Source organism: Neophocaena asiaeorientalis, unplaced genomic scaffold (genome assembly GCF_003031525.2).
Source record: "Neophocaena asiaeorientalis asiaeorientalis breed wild unplaced genomic scaffold, Neophocaena_asiaeorientalis_V1.1 scaffold476, whole genome shotgun sequence".
Lineage (NCBI taxonomy): Eukaryota > Metazoa > Chordata > Mammalia > Artiodactyla > Phocoenidae > Neophocaena > Neophocaena asiaeorientalis.
Genome location: NW_020172178.1, coordinates 3155876 through 3172422, shown reverse-complemented (window position 1 = coordinate 3172422; position 16547 = coordinate 3155876). Strand labels below are relative to the sequence as shown.

The 16547-nt window shown below is 38.2% G+C and overlaps 1 protein-coding gene across 4 annotated transcripts in view; it reads right to left on the bottom strand.

Annotated features, from left to right (window-relative positions):
* VRK1 (VRK serine/threonine kinase 1) overlaps nt 1-16547 on the bottom strand; it is an 81452-nt gene that overhangs the window by 64667 nt on the left and 238 nt on the right. The gene's annotated exons all lie outside the window — the stretch shown is intronic.

The following is a 16547-nucleotide window of genomic DNA, read 5'->3' as shown; positions in this document are numbered from 1 at the left end:
TAACTACCAAACGTTGCTCGTGGTTAATTCTCTGGGTGTTCAGTATTAAATCTCTGCAAGATAGCTACTGAACAACATCTTTCCTTATATATTCTTGCAGCAGGGCTCAAAAGAAGACTATTTCTAAATACTCTAAAGGAAATTAGGATGACCAAATAATCAAAGTAAATCAGAAGAGTACTATAGACATAAAAAATTCTGCATGAAAACAAAAGAACTTTGCAGAATCTCAGAAACAAGAAGGGTTTTCTAAGCAACACATAAAATAAAACACATAAGGCCTAAAGAAAACTGATAAATTTGACAAAAATTCTCCACAAGTTAAAAAATACCATAAACAAATTCAAAAGACAAATAAAAAATACCTACAAGACCTATGACAAAAGGCTAATTTTCTCAGTACATATTCAAGAATCCTTTAAATTATAAGAAACAAAAGACAGAAGCCCAACAGAAAAATGGGAAAGTGACATAGAGAGGCAAATTCATGGAAAAAGAAATACAAATGACCTAAAAAAAAACCTTATTAGAGGAATTTTCAAATGCATACAAAGTAGAGATGTGATATAATGAACTCCCATGTACACATCACCCAGTTTCAACAATTATCCACACATTGCCAGTTTGTTTCCTCTGTATAAACAATCCACTAGCCCCTCCCAAGACTAGTTTAAAGCTCACCTCAAACATCATATAATTTCATATGTAAATTTTTCTAACAGGGACTTTTTAAAAATACACTCACCATATATCATTGTCACACCTAATAAAATTAACAATTCCTTAATATCACCTAATAAGTGTTCAAATCTCCCCAACTTTTTTTTTTTGAAAAGTCTTAGTTGATTTTTTAGTCACTGTAACTGGCTGATGTGTCTCTGAATCTCTAACGGACAAGTGCCACCTCTCTAATATTTTTTCCTTCCCCTTGTCATTTGTCCTGTAAAATTTCCCACACTTTGAATTTTGCTGATTACCTTAAAATTGTCACGTAACCTTTTATCCTATATTTTTTGTTATTGCAGTTGCTCAAAGTGTCCTATCTCTGGTGTCTGCCTTTCAGCAATAGACCACCAAGAACAAACCTGTAGTTAAATCATTGGGAGAACACACACCACAGGAACAGTGGGGCATCTCATAAGAGAATGTTGTAAAGAATCTATGATAGGATTTGGGCTTTGGTTGGGTAATTTGGGGGAGGGCTAGGGAAGCAGGAATTTCTCTAGTTTCTTTTGGATGCGGTTAGAAAGTGGGGTAATTCTATGTTGGGTATCTCAATAAATCTTATCTGAGGGGAGACTAGAACCAAGATAAAACAGTAACTGGTAAAGAAGCTGCGGTCACTCATTCTGGCCAAGTATTTTGTGGGTGGCAGCAACCTTGCTTTTGTTTGTGCTCTGTCTCATTTTTCCGTGCCCTCAGAGAAACTTTGAGGCAATCTGTGAGATTGTTTATGTTTAAATGGAGAACAGCGTGGTCTAGCGGTGACACCAGACCAGCTTCTGAGTGCCAGGGCCGCTCTTCTCCTTTTTCTTTTGCACTAGACAATGAAGCCCTTCAAGTTGACCACCGTGTCCCTCTTACTCGACCCCAATAGTGCTGGATATTTTCCTTGCCTCACAACCATGGACAGGTAAGTTAACATGGCCAAGATTCAAAAAATATGTATGGCAAGTGTAATTTTTGCAAAAATGCCTTTTTTGCTAATTAACTTCGAAGTACTGAGAGTGTGCATACTGCAGAATCATTTGCAAAACGAAACGTCTTAAAGTGGTAAAATATTTGCTTTAATGACTAATAATGTAAATGTCATAAAAGAGTATAAAAGACAAAACAGAAACATATTCAATGTTACTATAAATACACAGCCTAACTATTAAATAAAAAGGATGACTTCCAATGATCAAGAGGACAAAATAATGAAATAAATAACTGATGTAAAGCTCTTCAGAAAAGTTTTTAGTTGTTGTTTTACTAATACAAAATGTTGACAAAAATTCAGTTGCAAAACCTTGATGTGATAAACTACTGCAGAATATATGAAAAAATAGCTAAGAAAATAATGTATAAAAATAGTACCATTATGAGACTACAAAAGGATCTATTCCAATAACGAGCAGATGTACATTTTCCCGTCTAAGGTATTCCACAGTTACATATTTTGCCAATGGAGGCTGTTGCCAAGAGAATGCAAAAGGGCTTGAGAGCACTCTCAACCCTCCTGCTCATTATAGAAAGGATGAATGGTCCCTGAACAAAACGGAAAAAAAAAAAGGAAGGAAAACCAAGGAAAAACATTTTTCTAGTTGAAAATAAATCAAAGTGAACATTAAAAGGTTAATGAACTCAATAATAAAAAGGCAACCCAATTTAAAAACGGACAAAGGATCTGAACAGACACTTCTCAAAACAGATAAACAATTGGCCAATAAGCACACAAAAATATGCTCGACCTCACTGGTCATTAAGAGAAATAAAGATCAAAACCGCAAAGAGATACCACTTCACACACGCTACCATGGGTATAAACAAAAAGACAGAAAATCACAAGTACTGGTGAAGATTTGGAGAGATCTTCATTGCTACTGAAAATGCAAAATGGTGCAGTCACTTTGGAACAGTTCGGCAGTTCCTAAAAAAAGTTAAACAGAGTTACCACATGACCCAGCAATTCCACTGGTACGTATATACTCAAGAGAAATGAAAACGTATGTCCACACAAAAACTTGTGCATAAATGTTCACAGATAGCAGCATTACTCATAATAGTCCAAAAGTGGAAACAACTCCAATGTCCTTCGACAGATGAGTGGGTAAATAAAATGTGACATACCCATACGCTGGGATTTTATTCAGCAATAAAAAGAAATGAAGCACTGATTCATGCTACAACATGGATGAACCTTAAAAACATACTAAGTGAAAGAAGCTAGTCACAAAAGACCACATATTGTATGACTCCAATTATGTAAAACTTCGAGAATAGGTAAATTTCTAGAGACAAAAGCAGATAAGTGGTTTCTTAGGGCTGTGGGGGCCGGGGGGCAGTGGGTGATGGCAGAAAATGGAGAGTGACTTCTACTTGGTAGGGGAGTTCTCTTAGGGTTGATGAAAATATTCTAAAATTAGATTATGGTTACAGTCCTGTGAAAATACAAACACTGAACAATACCTTTTAAATGAGTGAATTGTATGATAACTGAACTGTATCTCAATGAAGCTTACTTTTTAAAAAAAGATTAATGAGAGGGAAAATGTGATATCAATGACAAAGGAAGGAACAATAGCTATCCTGAAGTTATGACATTCTGTGTAAAGAAACCATACCTTCTGAAAGAAGGGTAGATATCACCCCAACGCAGGCTACTAAGAACACAGAGGAACCAGCAAAGGGTACACTTTGTTATGTTACCAGTGTGGTTCACTGACTACTCCACTGAAGAGTACAAGTATAGTATGCAGCTATTTGGAGGATATGCCACCTTCCAGAGCACACAAGCAACATGAGAGAGAGAATTCACTGAGATTAGAACTCATTTGAGCATGAATGACTTCTGCTGATTCCTGAAGCTCTGCATTGTTATCTGTGATTCTCAGAAGTTCAAGTAGGAAACTGAAGGAAAGGACAAGCATAATGAATAGTATATGTATATGACATTCAAAAACGGAATTGGTGTCCTGAGCCATGGCTTACTAAAACAAAATGATGAGCTCCTGGCAAGGGACAGAGAATAACAACAAGATCAGAAGAACAGGTGCGGGGGCGAGGACTTACCACCGTGATCAAGAAAGCTCTTTCCTCAGTAGCTTAGATGACAATCTAGATGGCATACTCATCATAACTGGTGATAACATAAAGCTGGGAGATATCAAGAACACATCAGATAACAGAAACGAGTTCCAAGAATATTCTGATAGGCCTAACTAAAACTGTAAACTAGGGAGAATAATCTAACAAACTAGAGCCAGGATGAAAATCAGAAAACATTTCATTCAAATCCTTCATTTTGCAGGTGAAGCTGAGGCCACAAGGGTTTAATAACATGCCCAAGTTCAGAAGGTGCATTAAAGGTAGATTAAGGCTGAGAATACAGGAACCCTAACTCCCAGACTGGTGTTCACCTGACCCAATGCTACCTGCTACTACTCATATAGATAAGCATATGGGGAAAAAGGGAACCTTGACCCTTACCTCACAACACACAAAAATCAACTCCTGAAAACTGAGACCTAAATGTGAAAGGTAAGATGATAAAACGTCTTGAAGATAACATAAGAAAATATCTTCATGACCACAGAGTAGCAAAAACTTTTTAAACAAGACACAGAAAACACTAGCCATAAAGGAAAAGATGGGTAAACTGAAATTGATTAAAATTTAGAATTTCAGTTCATCAACAAGACACAAGAGTGAAATGGCAAGTCATAGATGGAAAGGGATTTTTACAATTCATATTTTCAACAAAGGATTCATATCCAGAATATACAAAACTCCAACATTTCAATAAGAAAAAAAGACAACCCAGTTTGTTAAAAATGGGTAAAAGCCTTGGAACAGGCACTTTACAACACAGGATACCTAAAAGGCTAATAGCATATGAAAAGGTGCTCAAGTCACTAGTTATCAGGGCAATGCCAATTAAACCACAATGAAATCAACACAACCACAGAATGGTTAAAAAAATTTTTTTAATGTTTAAATGACAGTACCAAGTGGAAGTGAAGTTGCAGAGCAATGGGAACTCTCAGTTTGCTGGTAGGAATATGAATTGGTACAATCATTTTGGACAACTGTTTGGGAGTAATTACCTATTAAAGCTAAAAATACATATGCCCTATGACTAGCAACTCTACTCTTAGATCTACACTCAACTAAAGTGAATATATATATGAAGCAAGAAATATGAACAAGAATGTTTACAACAGCATTATTCATCAACTGCTCCAAAGCAGAAACTATTCAAATAACCATCTACAACAGAGTGGATCAATTGTGGTCTATAATTTGAGGTAGTTTTAAAAAATGGTCACAAATTTTTTGACACACCTTCCATAAACATGTGAGGTCTAAGTTCCCTCCCCTTGAATCCAGGCAGGGTTGTGTCTATTTCAACCAATAGACTATAGTGGAAGTGATGTTATGTGACTTCCGAGGATAAGTCACTCTCGGGAAGCTTTCTCTGGGAACCCAGCCAACGTGTTTGAAGAGCCAAAGCCTTGTGGAGAATCTGCAACCAGGGCACAGCCACCTTTATAGCAACCACCATACTAGTGATAAGGTGATAAAACTTAGTCCCAAAACAGAAGAGGAAGAATATGCACTGAAGAAAATAAATACAACACCAACCTAAGCCCCTACACATGCAATGTCCAATTTAAGCTTGGTTTCTTATTACAACGGCCCAGAATGAGGATGCAGGAGCTCATCTCCAAATTGTTGTGATTTTAAACAATACCACAGAGACTGTGCTCACTGGATATTTCCTAAACCTCCTCTCCTTCTCAAAGGAATCTCTGCTTCTGGAAACAAACATTGACCTTCCTCTTGTTATATATGATCATCAACCCCATTACAGCCTTTTCAGCAGCAAAATCTGAACACTATCCAAAGAGTCCACCATGGACTCAAAAGTTGCAAAGAAGCAAAGCAAGTTTCAAGTAGAAGTTTCTGACTCCATTCAAACTGTTTTAGATATACCACTGGAAAAATAAAATAGCCACTTTCAGGAAAAAAAAAAACAACAAACTAGGTGCTCTGATCAACAATCCCAGATGAGGATTTCTCTGGGGGCGCAGGGGTGAAGAGCCCCCCTGCCAATGCAGGTGACACGGGTTCAAGCCCTGGTCCGGGAAGATCCCACATGCTGTGGAGCAACTAAGCCCATGCGTCACAACTACTGAGCCTGTGCTCTAGAGCCCGCAAGCCACAACTACTGAGCCCACGTGCCGCAACTACTGAAGCCTGCTCGCCTAGAGCCCGTGCTCCACAAGAGAAGCCACCGCAATGAGAAGCCCGTGCAGCAACGAAGAGCCAACGCAGCCAAAAATAAATAAATAAATTTATAAAAAATAAAAAATTAATATGGTTGTTGTTTAACCCCAACTAAGTTTGGAGTGCTGTGTTATGTAGTAATCAATAACCAAAACTAATGTATTATGCAATAACAGATAACCAGAACTACCGAGCTATTAAAAAAAAAAAAACACAACATACTATATATGCAACAACATGGATGAATCTCAGATACAATGTTGAATGAAAGAAGCCTGGTTAAAAGGAGTACATAATATAATGCCATGTACATATAAGTTCAAAACCAGGCAAAACTAAGCTATAGTTATAGAAGTCAGAAGAGTGGTTACCAGGGTGGGAATAATTACTAGAAAGGGACACAACAGAGACTTCTGGAGTGCTAGAATAGCAAATGTCTTGATCTTGGTGGTAATTATAGTGTGTTCACTATGTTAAAAAAAAAAAAGAAAAAAAATCATTGAGCTAGCTAAGATTTATGCACTCTTCCCACTCTGTATTTTTTTGAATCAGTAGAACTTGGTAACCTAACAGTTAAGGGTATGAAGGCAAAATAAAGAATGACTCTAAGTTTTCAGGCATAATTGACTAGGTAATGTCATTAACTGAACAGTTAAACCATGGGGCAAATAAAAACAGAAGCAGAAAGCAGAGACAATGTCCTATTCATTTTGTATTCACGTACCTACCCCAGTACTCAATACACAGTCACTCTGGCTTCCAAGATACTCTTATCATTTCTATCCTACCTTTCTGCCCACCCCTTCCTGGTCTCCTTTGTTGCCTCCTTTGTGTCCAGCTGCCTCTTAATATTGGGATTCCTCAGCCTTCCGTCCCCAATTCCCCTTTCATAGACGTGCACATGCATAAACGCACACACCTTTCTCCTGTATTTTCAATTTCAGTTGACAGCATCATCATCACCTACTTGTTCTTTTGAACTAGAAACTTCAGAGTTGACCAAGAATTGGGATTGCAGTTAGCTAAATTAAAAAAGAAAAATTTAACAGGATAAACGTAAGTTCTCATGCTTGAGCACCAAAACTAATGCATAAAAACAGAATGAAGAAGATACGGCTTAAACAGATCTAGGGGTTTAATTCAACTCTAGGTTCAACTATGATGTGGTTATCAAGAGGACATAGCTGATAATAAGAATGTAGTATATAGAAGAAAGGCAATATTTTTTCCTAGCCTAATAGAAGAAAAGTGTTGTATCTAAAACAAGAGATGCAACTCAATTTTTTACTAATCAAGCCCTGCCTGGAGTACTGCATTCAATTTTAAGCGGTACAGTTTAAACAGGGGATTAAATCAAAGGAAAGTCACCAACGTGGTGAAGTGACATGAAATCATGCCTTGTAAGGAACAGTTAATGAACTAGATGGAGGTGTTTCAACTCAAAAAGACTGAGGAGACTAGATGACAATCTCTGTGTATTTGAAAAACCATTACGTGGAACAGGAATTCAGCTTGTCCTACATGTCTCCAAAAGACAGAATTGGGTGGGAGAAATAAGAAAGTAGACTTCCACTCAATCTAAGAAAGAACTTACTAACAGTCAAAACTTTATGAAAAACAGGGACAATTTTGCCTCCCTGGCCAGGGATGCTAAACACCCAACAATTCAGAGAACAATCCCCTACAACAAAGAACGACCCATCTAAATGTCACCAGTCACATGGTTGAAAAACCCTGTTCTAGAAGTAGTGAGCTCCCTGTCATCGGAGGCATTCCATTATAGACCAGACAATGTGATGATATCCAATACATGACTTTCAAGAATGGTGGGAAATTAGTGGAATAAAGATTTTCTGTTTCGATAACGCTCTAGAGAAAAACGCCCTCAAGCATGTTACAGCGATGATAATGGTGATGAGGATAAACACTTACTGAACACGTACAGTGGACCAGACATGATACCAAGTGATTCACTGTACATATTTCACAGGTCATTCTCAAAACCACCTATGAAATAGCTACTATTTCACCTTGATGTGATGGTAAAATTAGGTTGCCCTGATACCATACAGCTGTCAATCTTGGAACTCAGATCTACCTGACTCCAATTATGTACATCACTGTCCCAACCATAAATACTAATGACTTCAAAGCTTTCGTACTCTAGAAAACAAATGAAACAGCACGTATTCTAGAAGTATGGGGACAATGTCTGAACAGGTTTGTACTCACTTCAAACCTAGTTGGCTGGGAGAAAGAGGAAAGGATTATTTGAAGTAGTCCAGTGATGAAGGAGAGATCAATTATACTGACTGTCCCCAACTGCCTACTTTTGTAAGAGCCAAGAAGCTCTTATATACCCATGGAATCTCAGTCAGAAGCTGAGATTAATGATGACATCCCTTTATCCATAGGCGTGAAAGCTCAGGATGGACAGACGTTTGAACATCCCCGACTGGGAATCCTGCCCTTAACAAATACACTAGATGCAGATACATGGTTTCTTGGCTGCCTCTACGCAAGCCCATCTGTCAGGATGGCAGTGTGCCTGCTCACATGTTGGTCAAACTGTCACTAGGGCATAGGTGCCAAGCAATGATAGTTTTAAATGGGCAGCTTGCATAGCACTGTAAGAGCTTGCTCTTCTGCAGGGAAAAAAAAAACCAAAAACAAAAAACTCCGCTTTAATACTGAAGGGTTGCAATCACAAGTAAAACAGTCTTGGTCAATCTGAACATTTCAGTGGAAAAAAGATCTAGACTTGTGGAAAAGAGTCAGACTAAGGAAATTAAATCAAACAGAAAAAGTGCTTTGAAGGCAAATAAGTGATTGCACTAAAGCTTTTCACATTGCCAACCTTTCATTAATACACGTCACGGTAATCTCTTATGCAGTAAAATCCTTTGCTCAACAAGTCATCATTGATGTTTTATAAAAATGGAATGATATGGCTTTCCATGCTCTAAATTAAAAAGTAGAAATGCATGGATATTTAGCAGTTTGACATTAAATAAGTTCTATTTGTTAAGTGGCTATTTTTTAAATGACAGAAGTTTAATCCACATCCAAGATAATCTTTTAAATGCACAAAAGGCAGAAACCAAATGAGTTTCCCAAAGGTGAACAGAAAAAGAAATATAATTTCTTCGGGGAAAGAATCAAGAACGGGAAGTGGATGTTAAAACAGAAACTGAGTATTTTGGGTCACAAATCAATAAATTAGGACTCGGGGGCTGTCACGTACATCCCCCTGACTATAAGCAAAATGTCCCTAAACTACATCTAGGTTCCTATTCTATCTCTAAAGATCCTTTGGATCACTGGCATGAAGTATCTAACATTCTTATTGCTTGGAAATTCTTCCCTCAGACTAAAACTCTAATGCTGCAGTTTGAGCTGTGTGTCCTTGTTCATTCCTCGGTGATTTTGAAGAACAGCTGGTCATCATCATTCTCCATGTGGTTCTTCATATACAAGTATCAGGACATACTGATTAAATAACCCCTAAGTCTCCTCTTAGCCATGATAAATAAAAGTGATTCCATTAACTTTTCCTCACTGGACCAATTTATCAACTCTTTACGTTTTTATCATTTCAGTTGCTCACCCCTTGGCCCCTTTTTAGGCCTGATAAGAAATGTCACCCACATCAACAATGAGCCAACATGTACAATTTACTAAAAGAAGCATTAAAATGAAGGAGTTTGAAAGTCCAGCAGAGTTCCCAGTATCCATCACTGAAGACAGTGGCAAAAGTCTGAAATCTACCATTATTCTTCTAGGAAATACAAAGGACATTGTTATAAAGTGACACCACTGTTTTGGCTTTGTGGTAGATGTCTGTAACACAAAGTACTAAGTCAAGTTCAGGGTCCTGGCTATAACCTGTTCTTCCTACCAACCTATTACTGTACTGCTATACGTGCCCCTAAAACAACTTCTCTTGAAGACCATCTCTCCCATATCATTTTTCCTGCTCAAGAACCCACAGTACATTCTAGTGGCCAATGAAACTGATTATAAACTGGCCAGCAGTTTTCTAGACTCATGAACCAACTATCCTCCCCTTCACTCCCATGACTCCCCAGAACAGCCAGTTCTTACTTATTTTCTCTAGGACCTAACTTTGCTCATGCTATTCTCTAAAATGTGTTCCCACTTCCTCTCAAATCTATACATAAATTTTTTTCAAGACTTAAGGCATGAGTCTTCATACACCTTCAGAAATCTGTATTTTCATCCTTACTTGCTTACTCATTTCCTCCTATCTTCATTTTGTATGCAGTTTACAGTGTACAGCCAGCTGATTTTTGATAAAAGTTAAAAAAAATGATTCAATGGAGAAAGGGTAGTCTTTTCAACAAATGGTTTGGAACAGTTGGACATCCATAAACAAAAGAAAAAAAAAAAAAAGAACCAAGACCTAAACGTCAAACCCTCTGCAAAAATTAACCCAAAACAAATTCATTGATCAAAATGTAAGACATAAAATTGTAAAACAGAAGAAAACTTGGAACATCTACTTGACCTAGGGTTTGGTAAAGCATTCTGAGACATGCATGACACCAAAAACGATCCATACATTGGTAAGTTGAACTTCATCAAAATTAAAAACTTTTGTGCTGCAGGAGACACTGTAAGAGAATGAAAAAACAAGCCACAGACTGAGAGAATATATATACATATCTGGCAAAGGACTTGTATTCAGAATATATAAAGGATACTCTAAACTCAACAATAAGAAAACAAATTAGAAAATGGGCAAAAGATTTGAACAGACAAATCACCAAATGAGATATGAATGTGTGGGAGTGAAAAAAATTTTTTCCACTACACTTCTAGGTTCTTTTGGCTGGTATATTAATTAAATTGACATATGACAGATTAGCAGGAGAAAAACAAATTTAATTACCTCCATAAAAATATGGGACCCAAGGGTAAGTTGGGCAGTTGAGGCTAATATACCATCCTGAGCTAAGGAAGGGGACAGGGGCCTGGGACTTCAAAGGGGAGGAAGGTAATTCAGACAATAAGATCAGATGCTTTGTTATTAGATGCCAAACAGATAGGGCTTTCAGATAAAAGTTAGCTCTGGTAATAGCTCTCTCTGAGCCAGGCTCCCTATCTAAATTCATTTGGCAGTTGAAGTGGAGGTAAAAAGCTCTTGAGTCTTTTGGGTCTCCACTGTCTTTGGCTTAAGATAATCTGCATGCCATAACGGCACATTTGGGGGAGGCTTTTTCTGAAACCCTTCAAATGGCAAATAAGCACATGTAAAGATGTTCAACATCATTAGCCATTAGGAAAGTGCAAATTAAAGCCATTATGAAATACCAATACACACCTATTAAAATGGCTAACATAAAAAATACTGCTAACACCAAATGCTGGTAAAGATGTGGAGAAATTATCTCTCTTGTAGTGATGATAAGACTGTAAAATGGTACACCTCTGGGAAAGTTTGCAGTTTCTTAACAGTTTAAACACACACTTACCCCTACAACCCAACAGTTGCACTGGAGTATTTATCCTAGACAAGTGAAAATTTATATTCATACTAAAACCGGTACATGAGTGCTCATAGCAGCTTTATTTGTAATAGCCAAAAACTAGACAAACCACAACCTTCAATGGATGATTATGTGGCAAAGCCATACAAAGGATGAGCATAATACAATGATCAAAACTAGGAAATTGACATTGATAGTGTTAGTAATAAAAGTACTTACTCAAATTTTAGTTTTTACACTGTGTGTGTGTGTGTGTGTGTGTGTGTGTGTGTGTGTGAGTGCACGTACACACACGTGTATGGTCCTGTGACATTTCATCACCTATAAAGATTCTTATAACCGTCACAAGAAACAGGACATACAACTGTTCAATCACCCCAGAGAAACTCCCTCATGCTCCCTCTCTATAGTCACACCATACCCCCAGCCCTCACCTTAGCAAAACTGATCTCTTCTCCATTTCTATAATTTTATCATTTTGAGAATACTATATAATGGAATTCTAATCACACAACCTTTTGAGGTTGGCTTTTTTCACTCAGTACTATGCCCTTAAGCTCTATCCAAATTGTTGCTTGTGTCAATAGTTTGCTCCTTTTTGTTACGAGTAGTGTTCCATTATATGGCTATACCACATTTTATTTGACCATTTACCCACCGAAGGACGCGCTGGGTTGTCTCTGAGTTTTGGCTATTATAAACAAAGCCGCTAGGAACATTCACATACAGGTCTTTGTATGAACGTAAGTTTCTATTTTCCGAGGATAAAGGCCCAGGGGTGCAATTGCTGGGTCATGTGTTTGAAGTATATTTAACTTTTTAAGAAACTACCAAACGAATTCCCAGAGTGGCTGTACCATTTCACATGGGCAGCAACACGTGAGGTAATGAAAATTTGAAAGTCACAATTTCTACAATGCTTTCTAAAAGCCTGTAAAACAAGTAAGATTAAGCCTCTTAAATGTTATAATCTGACCTTAGTATTGTTTAAATGGATTTTTAAAACTTTCTTCCCGATTCCCACAAAAAGACTTCTTCTTTATTACCGCTAATGAAGAATGTATAATTAGATATAGTCTGTATGTTGACAGCTCTGTTGCTGTATTATATAATAAGCTGCAATAAGAAGTGGAACAAAAGCAACATTGCCAACAGAAACAGCAGTTTGTTTCTCTATGTTCCTGACGCAGTCTATGAAGACTAAAGGCTTAACAGCACTTTCTAACACACAATGTGATCACAATCCATTTATACACAGTATCAACAACGACAGTTTGTTCGGCTCTTACTTGGTAAGACAATTTGAGGAAAGCAACTAATCTGAAATAAAGCTGTAGTTATCCTAGCTATAAGATTCCTAACTTCATGACTTTTTAAAAAATTTTGGATATAATTGACAATTAGATAGATAATGGAGTCTCTCTGGGATTCCTGAAACAAGGAGCTAGACCTGAAGCAGACGTATCTATCCCAAATGTAAACAGCAATAAGTCTGCCAGTCTGCAGAGAAAACAAAGAAATGCACAGAAAGAAACTATAAAGCCGTGAAAAGAGTGGGATGGTGCTGCCCTTGTGCCCACTGACTTTCCAGTTCTCATCAGTCCCTTTCAGGACCAACTATGTAATTCTGGATATTGAGCTCCATCAAGACAAATGTGTCCTTACAATATGACAGAACATTGTCAAATCTCATATTAATAACCTTGCAACTTAATTACGTGACTTCCATCTAGTGTATCTTCCCACTTAATATATGTGGCTTATTGATAAACATTTTAGTATGTGTATATATTTAATATTCATCCTAAATATTGGCCAGTGTGGACAGCATCTATATAATTTTCAAATCTGAGAGTACTGGCTTCTATCCCTTGGAGAGAGAGGAGTTATTGCAAAGAATCATCAAAATCCATGTACCTACACTAAGACTAAATAAATAATACAATTCAAACCAAACCAAGCTGACAAAAATGTTGTGGCTAATAAAATTCCCTTTTTTTTTTTTTTTTTTTTTTGGCCTCACCGCACAGCATGCAGAACTTCCCTGACCAGGGATCGAACCTGTGCCCCCTGCATTGGAAGCTTGGAGTCTTAACCACTGGACCACCAGGGAAGTCCCTAAAATTCTTAATAAATTTACTCACCAATGTTACTAGAAGTAGTTTCTTGTCATTAGTATATACTGGTGAATATTAAAAATCAAATTCTAATTATGGGGGGAAGGGCAGGCTTAATACCTCTCCAGACTCTCTAGAGAGCTTTTCTTTCATCAAGTGCCCATATGTCATCCAGAAAAGAAGAGCAGAATGTGCTTGAGTTTGAGTGCAAAGATTTAAGATGACATTGGGAGAGATGGAGCAGGAATAATTGGGCAAGTGCATGAAATTATTTCCAAACAACCACCTCATAATGTTAGGTACTTAAATATCATTCAGAAGCTAAGGGGACAAGATATTAAAGGGCACAGCCCTCTTTACATCTTTATAATGGCAAGTACGAACATATTCACAGGAATTCGGGTCAAAAGGGCCAAACATGCCCTAGAGTATAAACACATCTTGCTTACACCACCTAGCTAAATGCTTTGTCAGGATTCTATCACCTTTCTAAATTAATACTACACCCTTATTAAAAATTCCATATTCTCTACATTTTATCACTAAGAGTATAGTTTTCCAAATATGCCATACACATTTGACTCCTTCTATGGTGGTGGCTAGACAACCGAAGTCAAAAAGAATGACCTCTATTAATTTAAAAGAACACTTGCTTCGACAAAACACAATAGCAAGAACAGACTCTGCACCCAGCACAATTCCTGACATACCGTAGCCACATGACATCTGGTGAATAAATGAGTCCACCTCTGCTTACTCTGAAAAATAACCTTGGCAAACATGTAAAATGTCCTACCAGTCTGAAAAATATTCTCCAGGCCTATTCAGTTACCCATCATTCTTAAAACCCATCAAGACCAATTTCCATGAAAGCCTCACTCACACACAGAGGCAGCATTTACTTTCCATTAGGTTCAGTGCCTGATACATGGAGATATCAACATTTGCACACTTGCATAAATTCAGGAGTCATCCTTCTTCTTCATTTGATATAAGGTAAATTTCTAAGCTTTGCCTCATTTCCAGTAAGTTTTATTTATCAAATCAAAAATACTTTCAAAGTTTCATTTTTTAAATCAAAATTCTATTCATAGCACATTATATCTTCTTAGGGATGGTTTTAAGGGAAAAAAACATATAGCTGTCAAAATAAAAATCTTGTTTTTCTTTCCTAGACATCTGGGACATTCACTTATGTATTTATTATTATTTCACATTAGTTCTCAAATTAAAAAAAAAAGCTGGCTTATTTAAGAAATTTAATTTTAGGATCTGTCAACATTTTGAATGCATTACTGTTATTTTTAAAATATACACTTGCATCCTGGAATAAAACTTAGCATAAGCTTTCCATATAACCATTTCCTGGGCACTAACTAACTTACTATATGCCAGGTTCTGTGCTTGACACATTCCTCCATTTTCTCATTTGTTTAACAAATATCCTCCCGCGTTTTTTGCAGCACTGAACATTAAGAAGCCATTATACTCTAAACCTGATATTTGCACTAGATACTAGTACTAAACGGACAGTAATGCTTAACACAAGTTTACTGTCATTGGATTCAAGTTGTGTTACCATATTAACTCAGAATCTGATCAGCAATGATGAGATGCACAGAGAATAGCACCTGAGGCAGCTTCGGCAGAAGCTGGCGTTAAGTGACAACTTAAGTTGCATTCCCTTCCACAGGTCAACATCACCTTACCCACCCAGAAATTTAATTCCAATTGCTACAGGCCATTTTGAACAGCACAAACATAATTTGAATAAGATGATTATATAAAGAACCCCTGCCCCCCCCCTCGGAAACTACTTTAAAATTGTAGATTAAATTCTCCCCAGAAGTATCACACTCAGCATGTCATGGAAAATAAGGGGCCTTTATTCTGAACTCTTAAAAACAAATGCTGCCCTGTATTTTTTTAAAACTCTTGCAAATTTCAGACTCCACAGATGGGCAACTGCAGTTTAAAAAGAAAAAAAGAAAAAATAATAATTAATGAGACTCTCTGACAGTTCCTTGAAACCGCCACCCTCCCAAGAGCAAAACTGGTATTTCCAAGTTGTTCCAAGAAGGCGAGACGGGGGAGGGAAAGGAAGAGTCAATACAAAGCAACGGGGGGAAAAAATGGGTGACTTGATAGAAAACAAGTTAGAAAAATGGGTGGCCTCAGTAGGAACCCAGTGGCTGCTTCCCCTTCCTCTCTCTCTCAACCCAGCGACGCTGGTGCTTTTCGTCGAATTTAAATAAATCACCTATGAGTTTTAAGACCGGAGCCAAAAATTATTTCGACAGAAGGAAAAACTATTTGCTGCCCTTGAATACAGCTGCATCAGCAAAGGGAGCCAGCCTGCAGCTACGGAGAGACAACAAAGGACAACCGTCAGAAGGATGCGAAAATCCCTCGTATAACTCCCCACGGAGCTCCACCGCCTTGAACCCTGCGGTTAAGTGCAAACTCTCACCCGGCCTCAGCCGGACTCTGCCAGGTTAGAAAGACCTGGAACGCTATCCTCCGGGGAGCGGGCTCCTTCCCCCAACTCGGATCTCAAGACCAACGTCACCTCTCCTGAGATGCCCTCCCTCAACCCCACCACTGTGGCCCACAGTCGCCTGTCCTCATTTTAAGGGAGCTTTTCAGCATCTGCAAAATGTCATATTTGCTTCCATTCAGTTTCCTCCGAAAAGGGTGAGCTCCAAGACGGCGTAGGGAGCCCGGCGGTCTAGGCTGGCCTACAGAGGTCATCTCCCAGACCCAGCCCGAGCAACCAGGATACGGTGCAAGTATGACCAGCCTACACGCCGTCCAGAACCGGGAACTGAGCCTGGGGGACCGGCCCGGCCGGTGCAGGCAGCCCAGGGCCGCAGCGGGGCCTGAGGGAGCCCCGGCGGGAGAGGACGCCAGCGGCGCGCCGTCCGCAGCC